Source organism: Crocuta crocuta, unplaced genomic scaffold, assembly GCF_008692635.1.
Source record: "Crocuta crocuta isolate KB4526 unplaced genomic scaffold, BGI_CrCroc_1.0 scaffold273, whole genome shotgun sequence".
NCBI lineage: Eukaryota > Metazoa > Chordata > Mammalia > Carnivora > Hyaenidae > Crocuta > Crocuta crocuta.
This window is the reverse complement of record NW_027529425.1, coordinates 6,805,016-6,812,177: the sequence shown is the minus strand read 5'-3', so window position 1 is coordinate 6,812,177 and position 7,162 is coordinate 6,805,016. Positions and strand designations below refer to the sequence as shown.

Here is a 7,162-nt window from a genome sequence, read left to right as displayed (position 1 = left end):
CGCACGCCCAATGACGTCACCACCAGGCCGGCCAATCCCGCCCCGCGCGCCTCAAGGCGTCATCGCCCGGCCGGCCAATCCCGCCGCCGCCACCGCCCTTCCGCTCCTAGCTCCTCTGCCTCCCTTCTCGAACATTACGGCCGCGTCTCTGGGCCGCTCAGTCACCGTGAGTCGGCTCCGCGCAGGCGCACTGGGCCAGCGGCGCGGCGCGGGAAACCTGAAGTAGGGCTGGCGAGGCCGCGGCGCCGGGGCTGAAGCGGTGGGCGGCTTCCGGGGTACCGCGCGCGGAGGGCCCGAGTCCATGCCGTGGAGGGGCGGCCGCCAGGTACGAAGCCGGCTTGGCCCGGGCGGGGGCTTCCCGGGCGGGGGCTTCCCGAGCGGGAAAGAGCGCCTGCTGGCCCCGGGGGGAGACGGCTCCCGGTGCAGCCTCTTGGGCTCCGCCGCCGCTGCCGCGTCCCCGTGCTTGTCCCCTCACCTGTGCTCTCACCTGTGCCCCCGTGCTGGCCCCCTCACCGCGTCCCTGTACTTGTCCCCTGTCTTCCTCACCCTGCCCCCGTGCTTGTCCCCTCACCTGTGCCCCCACCGGGCCCCTGTGCTTGTCCCCTCACCTGTCTCATCCCCATGCCCCTGTACTTGTCTCTTCACCTTGTCCCCATACTTATACCCTCACCACGTCCCTACACGTGTCCCCATACTTGTCCCCTCCCTATGCTCCTGTGCTTGTTACCACATTGTGTCCCTGTACTTGTCCCGTCATTGTGTCCCCTCATCACATCCCTTCACCTGTTCCCTCAACGCACCCCTGTACTTGTCCCCTTATTTGTTCCCTCAGTGTGTCACCTTGTCCCCTCACACGGGTTCCCTCAATGCATCACTTTGTCCCTTCACCACGTCCCCTTACTTGTCCCCTTATCATATTCCCTTACCTCGTCAGCTCACTGTCCCCTTTCCACGGTCCAGCACTTCTCCCTTTACTATATCCCCTTGTCCCCTCACCCTGTCACCTTGTCCTCTCACCATGTCATCTTGTCCCCTACTGTGTCACCTTACTTGTCGCCTTACCATATCCCCTTATCCCCTCTCCATGTCACTTTGTCACTTTACCATGTCTCCTTAGTGTGTCACCTTACTTGCTCCATCACAGCCCCTTGCCGCCCACAAATGTGTACGCAGTTGATTTTCTCTCTGGGAGCACGTGGTTTTGTGCTGACCCAGCAAACTGAATCAGTGTTTGCACGGGGCTCCCAGGGCAACTTCCTCAGGAGCCCGCGGTCACAACCAGCCGTCAGTCCCTAACCTTGTTCTACATGTGTTTCTGTTTGAAGACAACTTGTGTTGATGTGTTGTTGGTTCGTTCGCGTTGAACTCACAGCCAGCAGCACCGTGACTCATGCCTGAAGCCGGGCTGTCCACCGGTGATCTCGGGAAGGTGCGTCCCAGCCTCCTGTGCTTGGGAAACTGGACGGCACTTGAGCACCAGCTTGAGGGCCACTTTAAACAGCAAGATTGCCACTGAAAAGCACAAGAATGTGACGACTATGACACTAAACAGGCTGTAAAACGGGCACATATTTAGTGTACCGGAGGTGAAATGTGAAAGAAGGCAGGGGTCCTCCCGTGTGACCTTGGTAGAAGTGTGTTCCTCGGGGAACTTGGGCTTTTCACCATTCTGCATGTGTTTGTGAGTAACTGCCAAAGTACCACAAGTGTTGATTTTGGAGTACAAATAAGTTTAGCAGATAGGCAAGTGGACAAATGTGGAATCCACAAATAAAAATCTGGCGGGTCTGTGTGTATCTGTATTTCTACATGTATGTACCCATTTTTTAGTCTTTTTCTGAACCAGTTGAGGGTATGCTTTAGGTGATCACCCATCACCCCCAAATATTTGTGTGTATATTTCCAAAAGCACACGTTCCTATATAACCATTCTGTAGCCGTCCACATGAGGAAATCAGTATCCAAACAACATTAAGGTCCAATCCCCAGACTCCATTTGGATTTTGCCAACTGTGTCAATGTCTCTTTTTCTTTTCTGCCTTAGGGTCCCATCCACAATCACATGTGCAGTCTCCTCCCTGCTGGGACAGGTCCTCCATCCTTCCTGTTCCTGACAGTTTTTGTTAAAGACCACAGGTTTATCTTACTTATGAGATGACTCAGGGTCCATGGATGTTTCCCCAGGACCAGATTCAGGTCCTGTTTCTTGTCGCAGTACCACAGGAATGGTGCTGTGCTGCAACCCATCCTACCGTGGGTGATATTCTTCTTGATTACCTAGTCATGTGGATGGCTGCTAGGTTTCTCCTTTTTGTTACTTGTAAATTTGTTAGTATTTTATAAGGAGATATTCTGAGATTCCACCATTATTCTTCATCAGCCTTTGCCTGGCAACCTTTGGCTTTATCAGTGACTTCTATCTGGATCACTATGATGATCAATGCCCAAAGTAAGCTCTACCTGCTTCAGATTCTGTGTCTCCCTCTCAACTCTGACCCTACCCTGCTCACGATGTCTCTCTCTGTCTCTCTCAGAAATTTAAAATAAATAAATAGATAGATAAATAAACAAACAAATAAACAAATAAAGTAAGCTCTACACTCAATGCGGGCCTTGAACTCACCACCTGGAGGTCAAGAGTCGCATGCTCCACCAACTGAGCCAGCCAGGTGCTGCCCAAATAGTGCTTTTTAAAATTTCCATCATTCCTTTTGCATTTATTATTTGGTATCCTGTAAGAGCAATATTTCCTTTTTGTTTGTTTATACATTTATTTATATAAGTATATATTTGTGGCTTTTTCTTTTACTTGGTGGTCGTGTTCTGTTGCTGTCATTTTTTTTTAAGGTTTATTTTTAAGAGAGAGAACACATGGGAGCGGGAGAGAGAGAGAGAGAGAGAATCCCAGCGTGCTCTCAGCACAGAGCTGGACCTGGGATTCGAACTCACAAATCATGAGATGAGCTGGCCAAAACCAAGAGTTGTTTGACTGAGCCACTCAGGTGCTCCTGTTGCTGTTGTTATTTATTTTGATGGCCAGAGAGCCCCATCCAGCTGGCTCTTGAGTCCTTTTTATATGTCCCAGTCATTCTCGGCTCCATTCCTTGCCTTTTGCCACAAGATGCCCTAGGCTCATCTTGTACTCTTCCTGCTGCAGCCCTGAAATCAGCCATTTCTCCAAAGAGCATTGTTCCTTTTAGTGGAGGATAGTATTTAGAAATCAAGATGTGAGTGTGTGGTGTGCCTGTTACTAAAAGGGTGTCTTGTCATTTCTTCTAGGCCTTCTCAGCGGACACAGGCCAGCAAATATGTATTTGCTCACATATACATACACATCTGTAACTATCTATACCTGTGTACTTCTTTTTTAGGAAAACATCCATATTCTTACCTTCAATTCCAATCCAACACCTCAGGATTTTTTTTAATTTTCTCTTTTTTATGTTTATAAATAACTCCTCCATAAATAAAAAACCTGGGTTTCATTATCCTATTTTTTTGTTTATGTTTCTTTTTTGAGAGAGAGAGAGAGTGAGAGTGGGGCAAGGGCAGAGAGAGAGGGAGAAACAGAATCTGAAGCAGGCTCCAGGCTCTGAGCTGTCAGCACAGAGTCCGATGCGAGGCTCAAACTCATGAACCTTTAGATCACGACCTGAGCCAAAGTTGGATGCTCAACTGACTGAGCCACCTGGGCGTCCCACATTATTCTATTTTCTTATTTTTTGATCTGTTTATTTGCTTGATGTAACAGACCACTCTGGCTATCACCTCACTTGCTTTGTGCAGACTCCTTCAGCATCTTGAGTGATTGTAGGCATTTCCGCCACGAACCCGTCTCCCTACCCCCTTCTTCCAGTTGGTGAAATTCAGTGCCAGTCAAAACCTTCAATTTTCTTCCAGAAGATTTAAAAGAAGACAATTTACTAAGGAAGCATAAATACAAATACCAGCTTTTAAGATGTTTATTATTCATGGGTCATAAGTCATGTGTATTATTAATGAGGAAAGTAAGTTAGATATTGCCCTTTCTTGTAAATTTTATCTCAAATGTTGAAATGAAAAGTCTTTTTTTTTTTTTTAATTTATTTTGAGAGGGAGTGTGTGTGTGCGAGAATGGAGGAGGGGCAGAGAGAGAATCCCAAGCAGGCTCCAACACTGTCAGTGCAGAGCCCGATGGGGAGCTCGAACTCACAAACCCTGAGATCATGACCTGAGCCAAAATCGAGAGTCAGGTGCTTAACTGACTGAGCTCCTCAGGCACCCCAAAATGTCTTTAGGTACTTATATTCCCAGATTATCTGAGTCTTGCTAGAACCAATTATTACACACTAAAATATAAAGTTTTATGTTATATTTACATTAACTACTGAGTTTTAGAGCAGAAGTCGGAATCTTGCATGGAATCAAATATGCCATGCTACAGATTCATAGTTTTGCACTTAGTAATATATTTCTTATTGCTGTTCTTACAAATTACTGTGGCTTAAGTGGCCTAAAACAATACAAATTTATGGTTCTAGAAGTCAGAAGTTAAAAATGTATTTCATGGCCTAAAATCAAGGTGTCAGAAGGACAATGTTTCTTCTGGGGGCTGTAAGACATACCTTCCATGCCTTTTTCAGCTTCTGAAAGTTGCTCACATTCTTTGGCCAATCATGGCACCTCAGCCTCTACCTCCATTGCCACATATGCTTGTCTGACTCTCATTCTCCCCCTTTCACGTAAAAGGATTGCATTGAACCTGATTGTGCAAATTAGGATTACCTCCCCATTCAGGATCCTTAGCATGAGCATATCCACAAAGTCCCTTTTGTCATATAAAGTAACAGATTCGTGATTCCAGGACATGGACCTGGGGGTGAGTGAAGCACTATTCTACCTACCACAGGTGGTGACCATGCAGCCATTAGGAGAAACAAGATTCTTGATGAATCATGGGAATCTACTCCCAAAGTCAAGAGCACACTGTATACGTTGTATGCTAGCTAACTTGACAATTATGTTTAAGAAAAAAAGGAAAAACAAGATTCTTCAAAATAAAAGTTAAGATGTTAAAATTTGTCAGTGTTATACTTCTATCTCCTTTTTGAAATGTAAAAAACATTTCATGAAAAACACCCAAATTTTGAATAAACATTTTCAAAACAACTAGATTCATTAATGAGTTTTTGACCAAAGAAGAGAAATGTAATTGGTTGGACACTACTCCCTCCCATTCCTAGATACAGACACACACAATCATATGTGTACACACTTACATGGATGGGCATTTGTGTGCCTTCTGAGAATGACAGTTTGTCCACCGCATGAGCTGGCACGTGGGGATTGTCAGGGGAAGATATGAAAGTGGATAACCCAGGAGCTTTACCAGGAGTGCACTGGGTCTACCTCTGCTGTTCTTGGTCCTCCTGATCTGGCTAAGACCACGCCAAATTGTTGTGGGAACAAAAGATTATCAAGTTGAATTTTTAAAGTGCAGGTTTGCCAGTGACTGAAGTCTGCATGCACATAAAAAGTTGCCACCAAGCACAAGTTAAATGATCTACCTCTAAGCTTCTTACCACATCAAGATTAAGGGCGTCCTAAGATGTCCTCTGATAACTGCCTTGAAGTCACCAGGAAAGGAAGGACCTTGTGATACTTGGATGCTCCACAGGGAAGGGGATGCAGACCTTGGAGCCTTGATTAGGAAACCTCAAGAAGTCTACTTCAAATGAAGACGCTGCAGTGCGCATCCAGCTATACATTTCTCTATCAAGGGATGCCAGTGTTCTTCACCAACAGCTCACTCTTCTGATCTCTCCTTTAAATATAGGGAAACTGAAGCACAGGAGTGTTTGAAACCCAATCTCCTGGGTTCACATTTGTAATTCTTCCTTTGCCACCTATACTAGCCGGAGATGAGGGTGGAGAGCCAGGCAGGGACCAGACCATTCAGACTTTATCTTGAATGCAGAGGTATTGTAGAAAACTTTCAAAGATTAGCTTTGAGGAGTGGACAGGTAACAAAATTTATATGTGCTTCACACAGCTGTACAAAGAATATCCAACATTCTCTGTGTTGTAAAATGGAACTCCGCTTTGGAGCCCCCAGACTGCTGTGTTCAGGCAGCTATTCTCACTCCTCAGCATAGCCCAGCCTGCAATGTTTTTTGTTTGTCTTCTGTCTGGGTTCAGTTTATCTCGACCTAATTCACTGTTGGGCTCAGATCTTGGTCAATCCAAGGCGTCTCCCTTCAACTCCTCCCTCCTTTCTCCTTCAGTGGCATCTGGGTTTGGGGAAGCTGGATAGAAAACCTCATGGCAGCAGAGGCCTTGGTGTCCTCCCTAGGCCCCTGCTTGTGGTAGACCTGTCCCACCACCTCTGCCCATGTGCTTGTATTTGCTGCTGCTGGCCTCTGATCAGGGGCTCATTACATACAGTGTCAGCCTGACCAGACCCTAGGTTACATCTGTTTCAGTGACCCTCTCAGTGTCCTGTGCCAGTGCACAAAGGGATTTGGGAGTTTCCTATAGTTCTAGAGGCACTTCAGGTCTTCTGCTTGCCTGACTGCGTCCCAGGTAGCTGCCCCTGTGCTCTCCCTGCCCTGGTACAGAGAGGTGTCTCTTCTAGAGAAGAGCTGGAAAGGGGAAACTGGGCAGGGACTCCTCTGCTTTCAAATTCTCCCTCTACTCATCTGAATTGTTTGCCATCTCACTTGAGGGCTGTAGGATGAGCATCGGGTCCATTCTCAGAGACCCGAGCAGGTGTCTTCCTTTTCAGAGCTCTTCAAACTTCACAGACCTGGAAGTATTTTCTCCTGATGTTGCAAGAAATTTATCTCCTGTGTTATCTTTGGGCTTCTTGCTCTATGGCAAGGCTCTGAAGCTTTGGTTCATGACTCCTTTTTCGCTCTCTTGAAAGCTGTGCTTTTGAGATTATGGCTTTCTAGGAGGTCTTAAAAAGTTTAGATTTAAAACTCCAAACTGAGCAGCCACTTATTTAGGCAGACCCTTCTTTGCAGCTATGAGTGTCATCTCATGGCCTAGTCTTGATGATGGAAAACTTCTCAATAATGGAGAAGAGAAAACACATTGACATCATACCCAAACACACATTGTACTCCAAAACATTTTGTTCAGCTGCAGTATGTGCAGGACAGATGGAAGAGAGGCAGGAGCA

At 46.6% G+C, this 7,162-nt stretch overlaps 1 long non-coding RNA gene across 1 annotated transcript; it reads left to right on the top strand.

The window, feature by feature from the left end:
• Positions 1-171: 171 nt before the first annotated feature.
• Positions 172-5,059, top strand: LOC144227195 (uncharacterized). Its single transcript, XR_013333867.1, has 2 exons — positions 172-325; positions 1,326-5,059. It is a non-coding gene; the product is annotated as an uncharacterized LOC144227195 (long non-coding RNA).
• Positions 5,060-7,162: the final 2,103 nt, after the last annotated feature.